General features: G+C 39.3%; 1 long non-coding RNA gene across 1 annotated transcript; it reads left to right on the plus strand.

Annotated features, from left to right (window-relative positions):
* Positions 1-6,064: 6,064 nt before the first annotated feature.
* Positions 6,065-7,676, plus strand: LOC105034109 (uncharacterized). The gene is made up of 2 exons (XR_830099.3): positions 6,065-6,240; positions 6,341-7,676. It is a non-coding gene; the product is annotated as an uncharacterized lncRNA (long non-coding RNA).
* The last annotated feature ends 14,999 nt before the right edge of the window (positions 7,677-22,675 follow it).

A 22,675-nucleotide genomic window follows, 5' to 3' on the forward strand; every position in this document is an offset into this window, starting at 1 on the left:
TTCATCCTCATGAAGATCTGACCTGACCCACCCCATCCCAACCCCACCTGCCCTAGCCCAATCTGATGCGTATCGGACCAGACCCGACCCACCCCGACTCCACCCGACCCACCCCAGCCCGACTTGATCTGCCCCATCCTGGCCCGAATCGAAACTGACCCGACCCGGACCCTACCATCCCCGACCCGCCCCAGCCCGATCGGACCCGACCAGGCTCCACCCAACCAGCCCCAGCCTGACCCAACCCTAACCTGACCCTCCCCGCCCCGGCTCCGCCATCCCCACCCGACTCGTGCCAGCCCAACCCCACCCGGCCCGACCCACCCCATCCCAGCCTGAACTGAAACCGACCCGGCCCGGACCCTACCATCCCCAACCCACCCCATCCCAACCCGACTCGCCCCAGCCCGACCGGACCAGACCCGACTCCACCTGACCAGTCCCAGCCCGACCCGACCAAGCCCGACCAACCCCTCCCTGCCCCGCCCCGGCTCCACCATCCCCGGCCCCAGCCGGACTCGACCCGGCTCCACCAGACCAGTGCCAGCTCGACCAGACCCGACCGGCCCCATCCAGGCCCAACCCACCCCAACCCTAGCTCGACCCATCCGAATCCATGCGTGCCCAGCTCACAGGCCCCACAGCCTGCAGGCCACATGTGCCCGGCCCGCCGTCCTCGGCACAGCCATGCCCCGACTCACTGTTGCCAGCTCCGGCTTTGGCTCGCCGGCCTCTCCTTGGCCTGTCGTCGTTGGCCCAGCCCGCAGGCCCCGGCACAGCAGTGACCTGACCCCATCCCGGTTCGCCGTCGTCGGTTCCGGTTCTGGCTTGATGGCCCCGGCCTCGGCCCCTCCTCGGCCCGCCGTAGCTGGCCCCGGCACACCCCGACATGCAAGCCCCGACACGCAGGCCCCATGTGGTCGTGGCCCATAGGCCCGCAGGCCGCATATGGCCGCGGCTCGCCATCCCCGGCACGCCGGACCCATGCCATTCCCCATCCCCGTCCCCGGCCCGAACCCACCCCCCCAAGAAAAAAGAAGGGTTGATGTTGCCGGCTTCGGCTCGTTGGCCCCGGCCTTGGCCCGTCACCGGCCTCACGTCACCGTCCTCGGCTCACGTCGCCGTCGTGGCCCGCTATCACTGTTGTGGCCCGCAGGCCCCACGTGGCCGCAGCCCACCGTCCAGGCCCAAGCACGACGTCCCCGGCATGTTTCTCGTCCCCATCCCCGATCGAAACCCACCCCACCCCCCAAAAAAAAAAATAGAGATGAAGTCGACTCACCTCGATGGTGGCGGTGTAGGAGGAAATCAAGACGGCGCAGGAAACCGAAGGCACGCTGGACATCGGGGGGGGGAGGAAGCTCGCGGGAGGGGGAGGAAGTCGGACTGTTGGGGGGGGGGACGAGGAAGAAAAATGGGTTTTCGATGGGAGTTGATGGGATGCAGGGTATTAGCGACACAAATTTTCATTGCTAATAATCAATTTTCATCGTAAATCATTCGAACAAAAAATATTTGTGATGAAAAATTAATTTTCATTGCTAATAATTTTCGTAAAAAAAAAATTCTCTGAAAAAATTTAGCCTCGAAAAAATATTATTGATGACAAAAATTTTCTATTTTGTTGCTAATTACATAATTAGCGATGAAAATTTTTTCTATCGTTAATAATTAATAAAAAATAATTTCTTATTTAAAAATAAATTTCTCCTGACCAAGTCTCATTCCCCGTATTATTTTCTTCTATTCATTTTTCATTCATCTCTTAGCCACAATAATGCAATAATATATGTATATATGTGTGTGTGTATATATATATATGTATATATATATATATATATGTATATATATATATGTATATATATATATATAGCTGATGTAGTAAATATATCAACTTTCCAAAATATTTTAGTAATGAAATGGATGAACTATGGTAAGATCAAAAACTTGCAACAATTCTGTCGCTTCTCATCGACAGTCATCTCGACGAAGCATGGGTGATGCAGTGTAAGCATCCACTCCTCAAGGGCCTATGCCACCACCTATTACAGAGGAACCGTAACGATTCAACGACCTGATTCGATAGGTCCAAGCATTGACCAACACCGTCTAGTATTTACAGTAAACCATAGAGCAATGATAACCCCCGCAACATGCTCCTTCAATTGTGCCCTTTTCGTGTAGCCAGCAAAACTGCTTTCAGAGAATCCTCCTCGAGGTGCGCATCATTCTGCCTTGATCGATCGACAATCACTGTCCTATCAGGGTCTAGGCATGAAGAATAATGCTAACATTCTCCGATCTCCTCCAATGGAGATTCGACCTTGGGCTACTCTCCGTGCCTCACAAAATCTCGTCGGGAGAAGGATCTCGAGCAAAAGGTCCAAAAGATTGAACGTCATCTGGACGAGATTCAAATGGACAGTCAAAAGAATGACGACATCCTCAGCTTTAATTTCCAACCATCTTTCTCTTGATCCATCCTCCAAGAATTGATTTTGGATTGGTTCAAGATGCCACAGATAGAGCCTTATAAAGATTAAGGATCAGAGATATCTTAATATTCTACATACTTTTCTTTTACACATATTATTTTTTAAAAACTATCTAATATTTATTTTTATAAATATAAAAAAAATATTATAATATATTTAAACATCCTTCAATTAAAAAATTTTCATCACTAATAATCTATAATTTATGAATTTTTAAAATATTTTATTTTTTTAAATATTAGCGATAAATTTTTTTTATCATAAATAGTGATTATTTATGATGAAAATATATTTTTTTCATAAATACATATTATTTATGATGAAAATAGAATTTTCATCTCAAATAATTTGTAATTTTTAAATTTTTTTATTTTTTCTTATTTATTAGCGAGAAATTTTTTTTATCATAAATAATAGAGTATTTATGATAGAAATTAAGTTTTTATCATCAATATTCAATTATTGATGATGTTAAATTTTTATCATAAATAATTTATAATTTTTAAATTTTTTATTTTTTTCATGTATTAGCGATGAAAATATTACATCGTAAATATTAGAGTATTTGTAATAGAAAATTTACTATTCATCATAAATACTCATTATTTATGATGTAATATTTTATCATAAATAATCTAAAATTTTTAAATTTTTAAAATTTTTTATTTTCTTTCAAATATTAGTGATAAAAATTTTACTTCGTAAATACTAGAGTATTTACGATAGAAAATTAATTTTCATCATAAATATACAAGTATTTGTGATGTAATATTTTCATCATAAATAATCTATACTTTTTAAATTTTTTATTTTTTTATATATATGAGCGATGAAAAATTTTTATCATAAATAAAATATATTTATGATAAAAATTTTATTTTCATCATCAATAATCCAACATTTATGACATAATATTTTCATCATAAATAATTTATAATTTTTAAATTTTTTATTTTCTTTCAAATATTAGCGATAAAAATTTTTCATCATAAATACTGAAGTATTTGTGATAGAAAATGAGTTTTCATCGGGAATACGCCTGTATTTGTGACGTAGTATGTTCGTCATAAATAATCTATAATTTTTAAATTTTTAAAATTTTTTATTTTTTTACATATTAGTGACAAAAAATTTTCATTATAAATAATATTAATTTATGATAAAAATTTAAGTTTTATCGCCAATACTCTATTATTTATGATTTAATATTTACGTTACAAATAATCTTTAATTATTGAATTTTTAAAATTTTTTATTTTTTTTTAAATATTGGTTATGAAATTTTTTTATCGTAAATAACATATATTTGTGATGAAAATTTAATTTTTATTGTAAATACTTTCATTATTTATGATGAAACTTTTTTCATCACTAATATTTAAAAATTTAAAATTAAAATAAATATTTTATTATTTATGATAATTAATTTTATCGTAAATAATATGTATTTACGATAAAATTTTATTTTCATCATAAATATGAAGATATTTGCGATGAAAAATTATTTTTATCGTAAATACTTCATATTTGTGATGAAAATTTATTTTTATCATAAATAAATAATTATTAGTGATGAATTTTTATTTTCATTGTAAATATCTTTATTTGTGATTAAATATATTTTTATCATAAATAAATTCATCACAAAAAAAAGTATTTCTTGTAGTGAGTTCGTGACCAAATGATATCTATTACTAGGATGATAGATATATGAAGTATAGGTCGCTGTGTGCCTTATAAATTGATTATCCTCTTAACCAATTAGCTTAGAGATACTGGTATGATGTACAGGTGAAATGTTGGAATATATTTTACTAAATGTGACCAACTCTGGAGTATTCTACTGTCAAGAGTTACTTCGAAAAGATATGGATGTAAGTGTTCCTCCAATCTGAAATCACCACAGTGACTTGCAAGCAACTCACTGTGCTTTGATGCTAGACTATTTGAATTTTTAATTCAGGATCGAAAGATTTTTAGGCACAGTTCAGTACTTGTGAAGTTGGTTTGTGAGACAAGATGAAATTGACCACTCCAAGGGATTAGAGAGAATGGTTTGTGTTTTAATTTAGTAAGACCTTGGCCAGGGCAGTCCTTGTGAGGAGTCATAGAATTTATTAAGTTGAGACACATAATGGATATACTGTTAGGAGTTGACAGTTTAAACTCTAAGTCATCCTTACATCAAGGGTCAAAGGGATGAATTATACGGTAATTGTATCCAAGTAGGTTTTTGAGCGTTGCTTTGTATACATTCGGTCTATTTGAACGTCAGGTGCCATTCCTATATAGTTACTCCAATTGATATAGAAATCTGTTCCTGTGCTACCGACTTAGGTTCGAATCTATGGGGTCACATACATTAGAAGTTGCTCTCGGATCAAATGACTGATCTGAAGAGTTTCACTGGACTGAGACTCTGCTGAAGAATCCAATTGGATTGAGACTCTGCTGAAGAATCCCATTTGACTGGGACTCTATTATTAATGGAGGATTAGTCAGTGATTAGATCACTAATTAGCTCAATTTAATTGAGCATTAAAGTCTGAATTAAGTCTAATTGAATTAGATTCAATTAAGTCAGATCCGATTAGATTATGAGATGACCTAATCGGTAAGGGAGGATTGATCCTTATTTGATTAGATCTATGGCTCAGTTAATTTGCTGATTTGATCAGGTTTAATTGAGGTCGTAGGAATCTAATTAGTTTAGGTTCATCATGATTTGTTTGGATTTAATTGAATTGGGTTTGGATGAAATCTAATTAAGAATTTAATTGGTTAAGCCCTAGAGTCCAATATGATTGGATTTTCTCCCTTTCACCTTCCCTTCTCTCCATGCCTTCTTTCATTGCACAAATTGGTTTGCACACTAAATATTCCATGCCAAAACTCCTCATGTTGTCACCCATTAGTGATAGGATTAGGTTGGTTTTAAATTAAATTCAAAATATTTGAATTTAAACCTAAAACATTATCCCTATCCTCCCACATGCCGACACCTTGTGAAGGTCTGTAATATGTGTGACAAAAGGAAATGATCCTAATTTATTTTTCATGCCAAAAAGCTTGTTTGGCCTCCTCTTTTATCTGGATATGGATGGGTTAAGTGGCATTTGATTTGAAATTCAAAGGGAGTTTGAAATTCAAATAAAACAGACCTCATCTCATCCCAATTCCTTTTGTGCATCAACCATAAAATGTTTGTGATTTTGTGCGCCAATTAATCTTTGAGTTTTACCATGAGATAGTAAAGAAGGAGAGGGGCCGAACATCTTTTTGGGGGTATGAGGTTTGGGATGGACTTCTATCTTCTTGATGTGTGCATTAGAGGAGATCTATCTAGTCGACTTCATCTTTGAGAAGGAACCCCCAGAAAATGAACAGATAGTAGCCACCTTTATTGTTTCATGATGAGTGTGTTTTTATCACAATGACGGTTGATTAACTATTAAGCTGTCTTGAAAGTGATTCTGTTTTGCTTCGAGCTTATCTCAGGACTAACCATCAACTTCCATAAAAGCTCGATCTCTCCCATTAGACGTAATATTGATGTTGGACCTATGTTACTTGGTTGTCTTGCTCCATCACCTCCCCTCCTTCGAAATATCTTGGACTTCCTTTCACTGGCAGGAAACCAATAAGGGCTGATTGGTTAGTCCTACTACAAAAGATTGAAGCTAGATTGGCAATGTGGAAAACTAAATTTCTCTCCTTCGAAGGAAGACTGATCCTAGTAAACTCGGTACTCTCTTCCTTACCCCTCTACTTTATGACATTGTTCAAACTTCCAGCTTGGGTCATCAAAACAATCGATTGCTATAAAAGATCATTCCATTGGGCAGGGGACAGAAGTGCAAGGAGACTAGCTTGCAAAGTCAGTTGGAAATCTGTGTATCTTTTGAAATCTGATGGAGGCTTTGGGTTTACTGATCTCAAGACCTTTAATGAATCTTTCTTGGCTAAATGGGGATGGCAGTACCTGGTAAATGAATCTGGCTTGTAGAGGAAGCAAATCCTCATGCCATATCACTGAAAAGCGAAACTCTCTCCTTCATGGAAGCCACCAAAATGGAGCTCTAGTATTTGGAAGGATGTTATCAACTCTCCCCCTACTTTCTGGAATAGAAATCGATATAAAATTGGGAATGGACATGACATGCTTTTCTGAAAGGATGTGATGCGCCTTTGCAGATCATCTTTCTCAATTTATTTCGAATCTATCACAAAAAGAATGGCCGAGTAACTGATTTCTTCAATGCCAGGAGCTCTTTTTGGAACTTCAAAATACCTGCCAACCTGGGTGGGGAGGTCTCAGATCAGGCTCGTCTTCTCACCTCTCTCTTGGCTACTGTCTTTTTGAACTTTGATGCAGATAAGGTGATTTGGAATGGGGAAGATCATGCCAAGTTCTCAACTACAGATTTGTATCTCTTCTCTAGTTCTAGAGGAATCAGATGCCGCCTTGTTGACACGCTTTGGAGTCTCTATGTCCTTCGAAGACAAAGTAGTTTTTATGGTTACTCTAGAGGAAAAGGCTCAACATAAGAGAAATATTAGGAAGAAAAATCAGTAAAAACTTGGTGTGTGCGCCCTTTGCCATCACACAATAGAGAATGTGGATCATTTATTCATAGACTGCCCATTCATTAGAAGTCTTTGGAAGGCTATTTGTTTGCTCTATAATGCGCCTCCCTCCTTTTCTTCCTTCAGCGATCTGTGCACCACCTGGTTGAAGCATTATTTTTTCAAACCTGCTCAACCTATCTTTCTTATGTTGGTGGAGGCTGTTACTTGGGTTGTTTGAAAAGAAAGGAACTCGTGATTTTTTCTCAACAAACATTGTTCTCCATCTACCTCGGCCAATGAAGTGATTCTCTTCAAAGACTGGGTGCATCTTTGCAAGGAAAAACTCTCTTCTCAACATGACAAGTTATGGGTTAAGATCAGAGGCCTATCGCTCCAGCCAATGGCAAACTGAGTGGTGTATGATTATACCTCGTCTGTTTTTACTCATCCCTTGGGTTTTGGCCATATTGCTTTTTTCAATCTTATGTTCTATTTTTTTATATACACTTATCTGTTGGGGAAGGAGGGTCAGCTCCGTTTTTGTAATTTTGTTATTGTTTTTGCTGTATCGTCGTACCAGCAATGAAGTCTTTGAGCTTTACTTTAATATAACTTCTCTCCGATTCTAGCTCTATTTCTTTTTTTATAAATAGCCTCTCCTTAATAAACACAGGTTGCTGGTTCCCTCAGCCTTCTTTCAACCTCAGAAATCATTAAGCTATCTTGCAACAATTGGAACTATAATGGAATTGCTGCCTGCAATCTCATTAATTACTTGGATTCTTCCAATACAAATGATTCACTAGCAATCTCATCACCTATTACCAATATAACTAACATTGAGCGATACATTATTATGTCTCGATGATGTGATTTGATTATTTAATCTGTAATTCATTTCCTTTATAGTTAATGAAAGTTTTAATTTTGTCCTGTTTTCCATTTGTTCAAGATACATATGATGGAAATGATACCAAATAAAGATGAGGCATACTGATTTGGTCAGTGGAATGATAAATGTATATGCTGCATTTTTTTTTTCATTATATTTTTCATAGATTTTATCAACTTTAATTGGTCATGGAATCAATATATAATGCTATATAATCTAATTGGTCATGTGAAGGTTGCTACATTTTTTTGATAAAAGTTGCATGGAAGGTGTTGACTATAGGGAGAATCCACCACCCAACCCGACCTTCTCTTTATCGGGTTATGACTGAAAACTCATCTCGGGTACCTTACTAATAACTTGAAAGAAAGATAAAGGACTCCTTCGGGCGTTAGGAAGAGAAGATCAAAGAATTAAACTGAAATAACTCTATATCATCGGCTACTATCTGGCCTCTAGATTTGAAGCACATTGACCATAAGGTCAGGATCACACCGATGATAGGAGACGAGGCCCTAAGCCATCAGACCAAAGAAAGAAAGGTAAATCTAAAGATATCTCATAGAATCTCGAGTGATCTCCTTTAATCATGGGGATGTGTGTTAATGTCACATAATTAGTTTCCATAACCCACTATCCATGATCCACGTGATCCTGGATACTGATTCTCTGCTTCCTTTATCAAACTTGAAGGTAATACGCAATTAACCCCCTCTATATAAAGGGAGCATAGGAGACTCTGAGATAAGTTTTTCTGTCAAAAAGAATAGATCCACTCTCTCCTCTTATACTCTTTCTTTTGCTGCTCTCATGCTCTGACTGACTTGACTATCGGAGGATTCTCTATCGGAGAATCTTTGGTGATAGTGGACTTCCTTTTAGATTCCTCAAGGTATCTCAATCCTCTGATTGAGGCTGACCACCTGATCAGAAGAAGATTGACCACACTCATACATTTCAGTTAAAGACTTGCGGCAATAATTTGGTATTAGAGGAAGGGCTCCAAGTCCATTTGAAGAGGAAAGGGAACATAGTGAGAACAAAAGCACACAAAAATTCCACCATCTCACATCGATAGTCATCCTGTCAAAGCTAAAATGGTGCTACTCGATTGTCCGCCGCTCCAAGGCACACACAACCTCCGATAACGATGAACCCACAATGACTTGATGTCCTGTCCAACAAGTTTAGGCATTAACCAATGCTATGCGGCAACTCCAATAGGCAACGGAGTGGTAGCAACCCCAAGGTTTTATTCATATGGTGGTGGCTCCATCTTGACATAGCCATCAGTTTTGCCCTAAGAGTCCAGAACTAGCCCCCTGGTGCACCGCTCATTTTGTTCCTATTACTCAGCGATCTCCATCCCATCGAAGCCCAAAGAGGGAGGAATGATGTCAGCATTCCCCTATCTCCTCTGATGGTGACTCAACCTCGGGCTGCTCCCTCCATCCCGAAAAATCTCATCGAGAAGACGATCTCGAACTAAAAGTTTGGAAGATTGAATGCTATCTCGGAGAAGTACAGAATGGGAGCCAGAAGAATGATGATGGCCTTATTTTCAACTCGTGGCCACCCTTCTCCCATGCGATACTATAGGAACTGATTCTAGGTCATTCAAGATGCCTCAAATAGAGCTATATGATGATTTTTCGGATCTCTTTAATCATTTGGGAGGTTATAGAATCTTCATGATACTCTAGAGCACCTCGGACGCCCTCCTCTATCTCGCCTTTCTAGCCATCCTCAAGAAATTGGCATGGATGTGGTATTCTGGACTCCAAATAGAGTCCACCTATTCATTTGAACAGCTTGCAAGATAATTTGTTGCCCACTTTGGCAACAATCGAGCATAGTCAAAGAATACCAATAGCCTCTTCTCAATCCACTAGGAAAAGGGAGACTATTATGTAACTATATGATGCATTTCGATGTGACTACACTTGAAGTGTGTAATTTTAATGAGTCAGTGGCAATTTTAGTGCTTAAGTAAGGACTTCAGAACGAGCACCTATCTTTTTTTTTGATAAAATATTTTTGAGAAACTATGTCAACCTCTTGGTGTGACCTTAAAAGTATGTGCAAGCAGAAGAAGCCTAGGCTGTGCTTAAGCAAGCTGAACGAGGAATAGCCCCTAACAAGAAGTGAGGTTGGGAGAAACTTTGCATGGCTCGGGTTGAAGGAGAATCCTCCTGACCTCTAAAAAATCTCAGCTTGAGGAGTCTATCTTGATGATTCAATAACTACACTCCTCTATCTGCTCCTCAGGTTCAGATCCTGATAAAAATCGAGGGTCAGGGATATCTTCATCGGCCTCAACCAATGAAGGTGCCACCAATAAGGAGTAGGAGGAAGTACCATCTCTTCCATCATGACCACACCATGATATCGAGGACTGCCTCTAATTAAAGGATGGATTTGAAGCCCTAATTCAAAGACGCTATCTTAGCAAATATGTTCGAAAGCATTAGAATTGTGCAGTCGAGGAGCAAACTCAGTACCTGTTCATGAGTAGAACAATGATAACTAACCTACGGTTGGTGTCATCAACATGATTTCAAGATTTACCGGTGGCATAGGGTAGAGGGCCTAGCTAGAAGCATGAAGAGAGTGCACTAGGGACATTGTTTCCTTTTTAATGATGATCTCTGAGGAGTTCAGACTCTTCATAATCATACTTCATCAATAATGATAGTAAATTATGATATAAAAAAAATTTAATCGATAATAAAAGCTCAATAAGTATATTATTTTACGATGCATTTCAATGAATGAGGTTGCCTACTAATCGACTAAGAAAGAATAATACTTTTCTGATCGGATTCTTTGGGGATTCTATAGTGGTAGAAGGGGAGACCACCATCCCAGTGACTACAGAACAGGAGCCTTGGAGTAAGACCATATAGCTTACATTCCTTATAGTTTAGGTGCCCTCTGCTTGCAATGTGATTCTTGGATGATTGGTATTGAATGCTTTGTGAGCAATAGTTTCCACATATTATCTACTAGTAAGATTCTTGACTCATAATGGGCTCGAAGTGTTGGGAATAGATCCCAAAGCCAATCGTCAGCCTGTTGATGGTTATGCTCCTTTTGTATTAGTACATGAATTATAAATAAATAAATATTATTTTAGTTTTTTTTTTATCACAAATATTTCATCTTCTAATGAACTCCTGTGTTGTGGTGAAGTCCTTAGGACTATTTAGACTCAACAAAGGTGGATTTGTCGCTTAGTCCTTAAATATATTCGCGACCAAATGATACGTTGTTACCAAGGACGACAATATTTATCGAGCATAGGTCGTTGTGTGCCATATGGGTTGGTTGTCCTCATAACCAAAGAGTGTGGAGACACTGGTATGGCATACAGGTGAGATGTAATGGTACATCTGCACTGAACGTGACCAACTCCGGAGCTATTTCTGCTGTCAAGATTTGCTCCGATGGGATATGGGTATAAATATCCCTCCGACCTGAGACCGCCACGGTGACTTGCAAGCAACTCACTGCACATAGGCACTGGACTACCTGAATTTCTAATTCAGTAATGGAAGGCTGCTGGGTGTAGTCAAGTACTTGACTTGTCGGTGCGTGTGTCAAGATGGGATTGACCACTCCAGTTTAGGAGCTACGTACAGTCGTGTTTCAATTTAGCAAAATCTTAGCCAGGGTAGTCCTAGTGAGGAGTCACAGGACTAATTGAGTTGAGCACGATTCGGATGATATCATCAGGGTTGACAGTTTAACCCTGAGTCATCCTAAACACAGGGATCAAAAGGGATGAATTATACGGTAACCATATTCACGTAGGTTCTGAATGTTGCGATTGCGATTATTCGACCTATCCGATCATCAGATACCATTGCTAGATGGTCACTTCGATTAGTACAGAAATTGGTTCCTGTGCTACCGGCTTAGGTTCGAACCTGCGGGGTCATACACATTAGAGGTTCCTTTCTGATCTGATGGCTGAATATGAGTCTTATGTATTTGAGACTCTATGATTGAGAATTAAGATTCTCTGATCATGAGTTTCACACATTTTGGATACCGGGGTCAAAATTTTGAATTTTAAATTTTGAATTTGAAATTTGAACTCTTTGATCAAGGTTTCATATCGATGGTCTCTGATGCCTGATTGCCCATCGAATTTGGACTCAATATTTATGAGAGGTTTAATTAGTGATTTGATCACTAATTAACTCAATTTGATTGAGTAATTATTTTTGGATCAAGTCTAATTGAATTGGATTCAGTTTGGATTGACCCGATTAGGTTAAATATTGACCTAATCGCTAAGGTGGTTTAGTCCCTGATTTGATTAGGGGTTAGTTTTAGTTAATTGCTGATTTGATTAAAATTTTATTGAGCCTAATTAAGCCTAATTATGTTGGGTTTAATCTGGTCTAATTGTGCTTAACCTATTTTAAACTAGGTTGGCTCAATTTGAATCAAACCACCTTGTTTTAAATTCCCTGCGACACCCAACTTCCTTGCACCCATTTGAATTCACGAGAAGAAACTTCTCGTAAAATTTTTCTCACGTAAAACTCTTCTCCACGCCCTCATTTGTGCGCCATATGGATGGATAAAATAATTAGTTAGCCATTCAAATTCAAAGCATGTTTGAATTTGAATGGATAACTTATCACTTGCCCCTTCATCCTTATCCATTTTGTGTGCCACATTACTTACACGAGAAAAGGTTTCTCATGAAACATTTTCCACGCACAAAGAGCCATGCCCCTTCTCTTCTCATGCCCAAAAGGATAGGGATAAGTTGGTTTTCATTTGAATTCAAATTTGATTTGAATTCAAATGTGCAACCACTTATCTTTATCCTCTCACGCGGATAAGACACGTTCGACGTTGTTTTAAAAAGAGGAGAAAGGTGGGATGTTTATAGAAATTTTTAGGAGAGAAACTTTGGGGCATGAGAAATTCTTGTGTGTGAGGTGAAGGTCCAAAACCTTCCGAGAGAAAAAGAAAGAAAAGAGAGAAAATTGGGCGCAGGGTTTTTGGTGTGTATCCTAGGGTTTCTACCTAGGGTTCGGGAAGTGAGATTGGTGTGCCACGAGTGTCGTGAGTCCACCAAATTTTAGAGAGAGATCCATCAGCCTCTCAAGCAACTGTGCAGATGATCCAGAGCATCCGAGAAGTCGGCACACATCGATCGAAGGAGTTCGATCAACATCTGCCATAAAAAGGATGAAATCACGAACTAGCATTCGTGAAGAGCTGATTAGACGGAAGCTTCGTGTGGATGATCCACAGAGGCCAGATATTTGTGTGGCTATGACGTGATGATCAGAGCCCTCCGACGGTGATCAGATTGCGATGATCGACTACCCGCAAAAGGTGATGTGTTCTGAACACAGTGCTGTAAAAAGTTTACTGATTCAAATTTGAATTTCAAATTTAAATGCATGCTGCTGTATCATATTTAGATCCTAGTGTAGGGTTAATTAGTATTAATTAATGAGATTAATTAATAATTTTGCTGTAAAATAGTAATTTTGAAAAAAATTTAAAATTATCATTTTGCCCCTGTACTAAATTTTTGCTTCAAATGGTATCAGAGCATGGTTCTAGGATATGATATACATATGCATGCATAGATTAAGGTGTAATCTATAAGTTTAAATTTAAAATTCAAAATTTAAAATTTAAAATTCAAAAAAAAAATTTAAAATTTGAAATTTGAAATTTGAAATTTGTTAGAAGTTTCAAATTTGAAATTCAAAATTCAAAATATGAAATTTGGTTGAAATCTCAAATTTAAAATTTGAAATTTGAAATTCAAAATTTAAAATTCAAAGATTGGAAATTCAAAATTTAAAATTTAGTTGAAATCTCAAATTTGAAATTTAAAATTTAAAATTTGAAATTTAAAATTTAAAATTTAAAATTTAAATTTTGAAATTGGTATATTTAGATATACTTGATCCAAGTAGCAAGTAATCTAATTGGATTGGTTGCCATGGCCGTCCGGTCATAAGAGAAAAGTAGGGTTTAAAGGCCCTCTCTTCCCATTCGATGGGGTCTCCTATGGCGGTAGGGGTGCCGATGTAATTATATCCCATGCCGATGAAGCAGCGAAAGAACTTAATTATAAAATTTATCATGAATGTGTTAGATTAGATCTAAAAGAAAATTTATGATTTATTTTGAGTTATTTTCTGTTATGAAATGAGCAATAGGATTGCTGTTTATGAATTGTGCTGACCCGTTTGTGAAATGAGTCAACACATTTGGTGAACAAAAAATAAAATCTTTCAAAATTTGAAAATTATTTTCGAAATGTCAAACCCTGACCCATCAGTCCAAGTACTTAATTAAAAGAATTAAGTATTGTCTAGTAGGTCTAGAATTGTGAATTAATACCTAAGACAATTGCATAAACTTGTGGGTCAATGGGTTAGATGAATTAGGTCCATAATTGGGTTAGACCTAAGGTTAGCTTAAAAAATGGACTAAATGGAGTAATTGATCAAATCTAATCAAAAGTTGAATTAGATTAGGTCAAGGATACTCTAGACTCAACTTCAATAGTTGTAGTTGAATGGGTCCATGTCTTTAACTAGACCAAGATGGACTTAATTCATGACTATGCGGTGGAGCCCTATTTACTAAGTTGATCAAAATTAAAACTAATGAACCGGTTGGTGTCTAAGGTAAGTTCGGCAGTTTTGACCAGTGGTTCTTAAGCGGGAGCTACTCGCATTGATTCGATCATTGACGAGTTAATGGCAAATCCCCACCACTGATCTCACTTACCTGGCCAATCTGGTAAGTTAGATTTTGATTAGATCACTTGGTGATTAGAGCTCACCCATGTCATTAGGTAAATCAGTGTGACTGATTTAGGTGCTCCTAATGCCAGCTTTAATTAAATCTTTTTTTAATCTAACTTGGTGAAGTTAGTGAGAGGATTAAAATTGGCTGGATGATTTCTTCTCTACTATTCTTTAATAAAATCCTCAAAATTATTAGGTCCCTAAAATGATTAAGTTATAATGATAACTAAGTCATAGCCTCCCATTAAGTGAATGATAATGAGTCCATTAGTTCAATGATCATTAGAGGCCCAAAGGCCTGGTGCTCATTGGCTAATGGAATTATTATTCATAATATGATAATTTGATTGAGTCTTTCTGATGGTGGTTAGGTTGGCCGGTCAAAGTCAGGCCTGATCATTTATTGGTCCGATTCACTAAATTAAGTCATGTTAATGGTTGGACCTAACCAGATCTTTTCAGTGGAGGCCAAAGCCTACTGATTAGGTTTTGGGGTAAAATCAATTACTAGAAGTTATTTAGAGAAACAACTGGTTAAGAACCTACCCATAGATGCACATGGGTTGACCAACCAAAGTTGGGCTCGTGTGTAGTCTGTGTGGATTCTAGTACCCATTAAGGAATTAAAGTAATTCCTCGAATTGGAGGATGAGGCTACCAGTTCGTAAAAATATTGAGAAAAACTTTAGACTAAAGTCTAAGTCTTTAGTATTAATTTATGTACTAATAGAGGTCTCATTTTTCTTTAAGCAGCTATGGCCACTACCCTGTCGCTCCGGTCATTATTAGATAATGACAAGCTCATGGGACCCAATTTCGATAGCTGGTATCAAAAATTAAAAATCGTCCTTGAGCATGAGCGGATCCTTTATGTAGTAACGGATCCAGCACCTGAGGAGCTAGCTCCGAATGCTAGTAAGGCGATCCGAGATACTTACTTGAAGTGGCTCAATGACCGCACCACCGTTCGATGTATTATGCTGGCAGCAATGAATGACGAGTTCAGCCGAAGGTTTGAGAACGCCCAGCCACAGGAGATGCTTCAAATGTTGAATGACTCCTTTGGCACGCCTGACGACGTTGAAAGGCACAAAACTAGTTGTGATATTTTCAATGCTCGGATGAGGGATGGGGCCTCAGTCACTGATCATGTACTGTACATGATCGAGATGATTGAGCGCCTAAGCAAATTGGGCTTTCCTCTGCACGAGCAGCTCGGTAAGGATGCGATCCTTAATTCCTTGCCCAAGTCCTTCCTCCCATTCCTTACTCATTTTCGAATGACAAAGCCTGCAGTAAACTACCACAGATTGTTGGGGTTGCTGCAGAACTTTGAGAAGGATCACCAACTCCATAAGGAGTCGGTGAATGTAGTGGGAGGGTCTTCTTCTCGTCGTCAATCCTTTGAGAAAGGGAAGAAGAACAAGAAGAAGAAAAATAAGAAGGTGCAATCTCATGCTGGGACAGTAGCACAGGGTCAGACCAAGAAGCGCAAGCACGACCAGAGCCAGGCGGAGTGCTTCTTTTGCAAGAAGTAGGGGCATTGGAAGAGGAACTGTCCTCAATACATTGCCTCCCTGGATCCGAACAGGCCAAAGAAGAAGCAAGGTAATTATATGATAACTCCTTGCAACTTTTCGATTTGTGATACTACTGCCTGGGTATTAGATACCAGAAGCCCTTATCATATTTGTAATTCGATACAGGGTCTGCAGGTCAGTAGGAGATTTGATGAAGGCGAGAGGTTCCTGAACGTTGGAGATGGAAGCAAAGTTCCAGTTCTAGCTTTAGGAATCATGAGTCTTGTAATCAATTCTCGTAATGTAATTTTGAGTGAATGTCACTATTGTCCAAGTTTTTTATTAAATATTATTTCTGTAGGCCTTTTGGCCATGTACGGTTATGATTTTCTAATAAAAGAAAATATTTGCAATATCATTTTGAATGGTGTTACAATATTTGTTGGACAATTAAATAATAGAATTTACTTACTATCACAGCCTGTTAATGTGGTTCAAAACTTTCGGTAAACGCTCTAGAATAGATAATGTGTCAGAAGTCTACCTTTGGCACTGTAGGCTAGGTCATATCAATAAGAATAGGATAAACAGGTTGGCTCAAGAAGGAATTCTTAAAGTTAGTGATTGTGAATCACTTCCAACCTGTGAGTCCTGTCTTCTTGGGAAGATGACCAAGTCACCTTTTACTGGAAAAGGTGAGCGAGCCAGTGAACTCTTAGGTCTGGTACATTCTGATGTATGTGGACCCATGAGCTCAAGTGCAAGAGATAGATTTTTCTACTTCATAACCTTCACAGACGACCTATCTAGGTATGGGTATGTCTATTTAATGAAGCATAAGTCGGAATCATTTGAAATGTTCAAACTATTCCGAAATGAGGTAGAAAAACAAACTGAGAAGTGTATTAAAACTCTTCAATCTGATTGAGGAGGTGAATACCTTTTCAATGAGGTTCTGACGTATCTAGGGGAGAATGAAATTCTCTCTCAGTGGACTCCTCCTGGAACACCACAGCATAATGGTGTGTCTGAAAGGAGGAATCGGACCCTGTTAGACATGGTTCGATCCATGATGGGGTTTGCTGGTCTGCCGATCTTCTTTTGGGGATATGCGCTCGAATCGGCTTGTTACCTTCTAAATAGAGTTCCGAGTAAGTCTGTAGGGATAGGACGTAAGCCAGTACTCTCGCACCTTAGGGTTTGGGGGTTTCCGGCTTATGTTAAACGTTTAATTATAGATAAGCTTGGACCTAGGTCTGACAAGTGTAATTTTATAGGGTACCCAAAAGAGACCAAAGGATATTATTTCTACCTTGCTGATGAGCAAAAGGTGTTTGTCAGCCTTAAGGTAATTTTTTTAGAAAAGGAGTTCCTTAGTGAAAAAACTGTTGCCTCTAAGGTCGAACTTGACGAAGTTCGACAGGTGGAAAAACCGACACATGTTACTGAACCTGAATCGAATTTGATTAGATCAGATCCGGAGCCCATTGATTATGCACCCTTAAGGCGGTCTGGTAGAGTACCACATCAACCGGACAGATACTATGATTTCTTGGTCTGGGATGGTGATCCTGTCGAACTTGATGAAAATGATGAGGATCCGATCACCTACATGGATGCAATGTAGAGACCTGACTCTGAGAAATGGCTAGAGGTCATGAAATCTGAAATGGAGTCCATGAAGGTCAACGATGTGTGGACATTGGTTGACCCACCCGAAGGAGTAAAACCCATAGGGTGTAAGTGGGTCTTCAAAAGGAAGAGGGGTGCAGACGGAAAGGTGGAGACCTATAAAGCCCGTCTGGTTGCCAAGGGATATCGTCAACGTTATGGTATAGACTATGACGAGATGTTTTCTCCTGTGGCAATGCTCAAATCCATTCGGATCATGCTTGCGATAGCTGCCCATCTGGACTATGAAATCTGGCAGATGGATGTGAAGACAGCTTTCCTAAACGGAGAGCTGGACGAAGAGGTGTATATGATACAACCTGAAGGGTTCACATCCACAGATGAGTTTAAGGTGTGCAAGCTACAGAGGTCCATTTATGGACTTAAGCAGGCATCTCGGAGTTGGAACATACGTTTTGATAGGACGATCAAAACGTATGGCTTCGTTAAGAACGGAGAAGAGCCCTGCATTTATAAGTGGGCTAATGGTCCAGTAGTAGTATTTCTTGTATTGTATGTGGATGACATTCTCTTAATCGGGAATGATGTCCCTGCATTACAGGGAATAAAGATTTGGCTATCGTCACAGTTCTCCATGAAGGATCTGGGAGAAGCTTCCTACATCCTAGGGATGAGGATCTATAGGGATAGATCCAAAAAGTTGCTTGGCTTATCCCAGTCCACGTACATTGATACTATGCTGAAAAGGTTCAGCATGGAGAATTCCAAGAAAGGCTATCTACCGATAGGCCATGGAATTTTTCTCTCGAAGAGAGATTGTCCGACAACACCCCAAGAGAGAGAGCGTATGGGTAGGATTCCATATGCTTCGGCAGTGGGATCTATCATGTACGCCATGACATGTATACGACCAGATGTGGCATACTCACTAGGGGTAGTGAGTAGATACCAATCTGATCCAGGAGAGAATCACTGGAAGGTTGTTAAAACCATCCTGAAGTATTTAAGAAATACTAAGGACCAGTGGCTTATATATGGTGAATCGGACTTGAGACTTATAGGGTTTACAGACTCTAGTTTTCAGTCTGATCGCGATGATAGCAAGAGTGTGTCAGGATTTATTTTTACCCTTAATGGTGGGGCTGTCTGCTGGAAGAGTTCCAAGCAGCATACTGTGGCTGATTCAGTATGCGAGGCGGAGTATATTGCTGCATCAGATGCTGCCAAAGAAGCGGTGTGGCTGAGAAAATTTATCACCGAGCTCGGAGTAGCACCCTCCCTTGTTGGTCCAATTCTGCTCTACTGCGACAGCTCTGGAGCCATTGCTCAGGTGAAGGAACCAAAGGCACACCAGCGGACGAAGCATATTCTGCGCCGCTACCATCTCATCCGGAAGATCGTGGATCGAGGGGATGTCGACCTTCAGAAGATCGACGGAAAGGAGAATCTGGCCGACCCATTCACTAAAGCCATTGCGGTGAAGGAGTTCAATGACTACAAGTCGAAGATGGGTATTAGATACTGCACCGATTGGCTTTAGGCCAAGTGAGAGATTGTTGGGAATAGTATCCCAAAGTCAATCGTCAGCCTGTTGACGGTTGTGCTCCTTTTGTATTAGTACATGAATTATAAATAAATAAAAATTATTTTGATATTTTTTTATCACAAATGTTTCATCTTATAATGAACTCCTGTGTTATGGTGAAGTCCTTAGGACTATTTAGACTCGACAAAAGAGGATTTGTCGCTTAGTCCTTAAATACGTTCGCGACCAAATGATACATTGTTACCAAGAACGACAACGTTTATCGAGCATAGGTCGTTGTGTGCCATATGGGTTGGTTGTCCTCATAACCAAAGAGTATGGAGACACTGGTATGGCATACAGGTGAGATGTAATGGTACATCTGCACTGAACGTGACCAACTCCCAAGTTATTTCTGCTGTCAAGATTTGCTTCGATGGGATATGGGTATAAATGTCCCTCCGACCTGAGACCGCCATGGTGACTTGCAAGCAACTCACTGTACTTAGGCACTGGACTACCTGAATTTCTAATTTAGTAACGGAAGGCTGCTGGGTGTAGTCAAGTACTTGACTTGTCGGTGCGTGTGTCAAGATGGGATTGACCACTCCAGTTTAGGAGCTGTGTACAGTCGTGTTTCAATTTAGCAAAATCTTAGCCAGGGTAGTCCTAGTGAGGAGTCACAGGACTAATTGAGTTGAGCACGATTCGGATGATATCATCAGGGTTGACAGTTTAACCCTGAGTCATCCTAAACACAGGGATCAAAAGGGATGAATTATACGGTAACCATATTCACGTAGGTTCTGAATGTTGTGATTGTGATTATTCGACCTATCCGATCGTCAGGTACCATTGCTAGATGGTCACTTCGATTAGTACAGGAATTGGTTCCTGTGCTACCGGCTTAGGTTCGAACCTGCGGGGTCACACACATTAGAGGTTTCTTTCTGATCTGATGGTTGATTATGAGTCTTATGTGTCTGGGACTCTATGATTGAGAATTAGGATTCTCTGATCATGAGTTCCACACATTTTGGGTACCGGGGTCAAAATTTTGAATTTTAAATTTTGAATTTGAAATTTGAACTCTTTGATCAGGGTTTCATATCGATGGTCTCTGATGCCTAATTGCCCATCGGATTTGGACTCAATATTTATGAGAGGTTTAATTAATGATTTGATCACTAATTAACTCAATTTGATTGAGTAATTATTTTTGGATCAAGTCTAATTGAATTGGATTCAGTTTGGATTGACCCGATTAGGTTAAATGTTGACCTAATCGCTAAGGTGGTTTAGTCCCTGATTTGATCAGGGGTTAGGTTTAGTTAATTCCTGATTTGATTAGAATTTTATTGAGCCTAATTAAGTCTAATTATGTTGGGTTTAATCTGGTCTAATTGTGCTTAACCTATTTTAAACTAGGTTGGCTCAATTTGAATCAAACCATCTTGTTTTAAATTTCCTGCGACACCCAACTTCCTTGCACCCATTTGAATTCACGAGAAGAAACTTCTCGTAAAATTTTTCTCATGCAAAACCCTTCCCCACGCCCTCATTTGTGCGTCATATGGATGGATAAAATAATTAGTTAGCCATTCAAATTCAAAGCATGTTTGAATTTGAATGGATAACTTATCACTTGCCCCTTCATCCTTATCCATTTTGTGCGCCACATTACTTACACGAGAAAAGGTTTCTCATGAAATATTTTCCATGCACAAAGAGCCACGCCCCTTCTCTTCTCACGCCCAAAAGGATAGGGATAAGTTGGTTTTCGTTTGAATTCAAATTTGATTTGAATTCAAATGTGCAACCACTTATCTTTATCCTCTCACGCGGATAAGACACGTTCGACGTTGTTTTAAAAAGAGGAGAAAGGTGGGACGTGCGTAAAAAATTTTAGGAGAGAAACTTTGGGGCGTGAGGAAGGCTTGTGTGTGAGGTGAAGGTCCAAAACCTTCTGAGAGAAAAAGAAAGAAAAGAGAGAAAATTGGGCGCAGAGTTTTTGGTGTGTATCCTAGGGTTTCTACCTAAGATTCGGGAAGTGAGATTGGTGTGCCACGAGTGTCATGAGTCTACCAAATTTCAGGGAGAGATCCATCAGCCTCTCAAGCAACTGTGTAAATGATCCGGAGCATCCAAGAAGTCGGCACACATCGATCGAAGGAGTTCGATCAACATCTACCATAGAAAGGGTGAAATCACGAACTAGCATTCGTGAAGAGCTGATCAGATGAGAGCTTCGTGTGGACGATCTGCAGAAGCCAGATATTTGTGTGGCTGTGATGTGGAGATCAGAGCCCTCCGACGGTGATCAGATTGCGGTGATCGACTACCCGCAAAAGGTGATATGTTCTGAACACAGTGCTGTAAAAAGTTTACTGATTCAAATTTGAATTTCAAATTTAAATGCATACCGCTGTATCATATTTAGATCCTAGTGTAGGATTAATTAGTATTAATTAATGAGATTAATTAATAATTCCACTGTAAAATAGTAATTTTGAAAAGTTTTAAAATTACCATTTTGCCCCTGCACTAAATTTTCGCTTCACGAAGAAGTCTAAGTAGATTAAATGCTCACTCGAAATGCTTCTTGGTAACCATAAAGAGAAAATGACCAATGGAGACCTTGCCAATTGAAGACCATAGGGAGGAATCAAAGGAAGTCCGAGGGAAACTCACCGAACAACTTATCACAATCCCATTTGAAAATGATTCGAGCAGAACTATTTAGATCGGGGTGCAGCTATGCTGGACTTCTGAGATCAACTAATGGTGTTTCTATGGGCCAATGAGAATATCTTGACCCAGACATCATCTGACATGCCAGATATACTTTTTGACATCATTGTTCATTGGTTGAATATGGACCCCAATCATCACTCAGTTCGATGGAAAAGAGGAGTTTCACTCTGGAGTGGTAACGGGAAGTTGAGGAAAAAGTCAAAAAATTCATGACTGTAACCATTCGATAATCCAAAGTTTAGGGAGTTTTGCTTGAAGCTTCATATCGATCATAGGCTCACTTTGATTGGCCACCCATAGTCTAATAGAGAAGTCAAGATAATCAGTCACATGATCTTGCAAAGTTTAAAGTTGAGGCTTGATCAAGCTGAAGGGCTTTGGACTGAAGAACTTTGTTGCATACTATGGACCTATCAGATGACACCTCGGATACCTACTAGTGAAACATCTTTTAACCTCGTCTTTGGTGCTCAAGCAGTCATTCCTGT

The sequence above is a fragment of the Elaeis guineensis genome, chromosome 5 (assembly GCF_000442705.2).
Source record: "Elaeis guineensis isolate ETL-2024a chromosome 5, EG11, whole genome shotgun sequence".
Lineage (NCBI taxonomy): Eukaryota > Viridiplantae > Streptophyta > Magnoliopsida > Arecales > Arecaceae > Elaeis > Elaeis guineensis.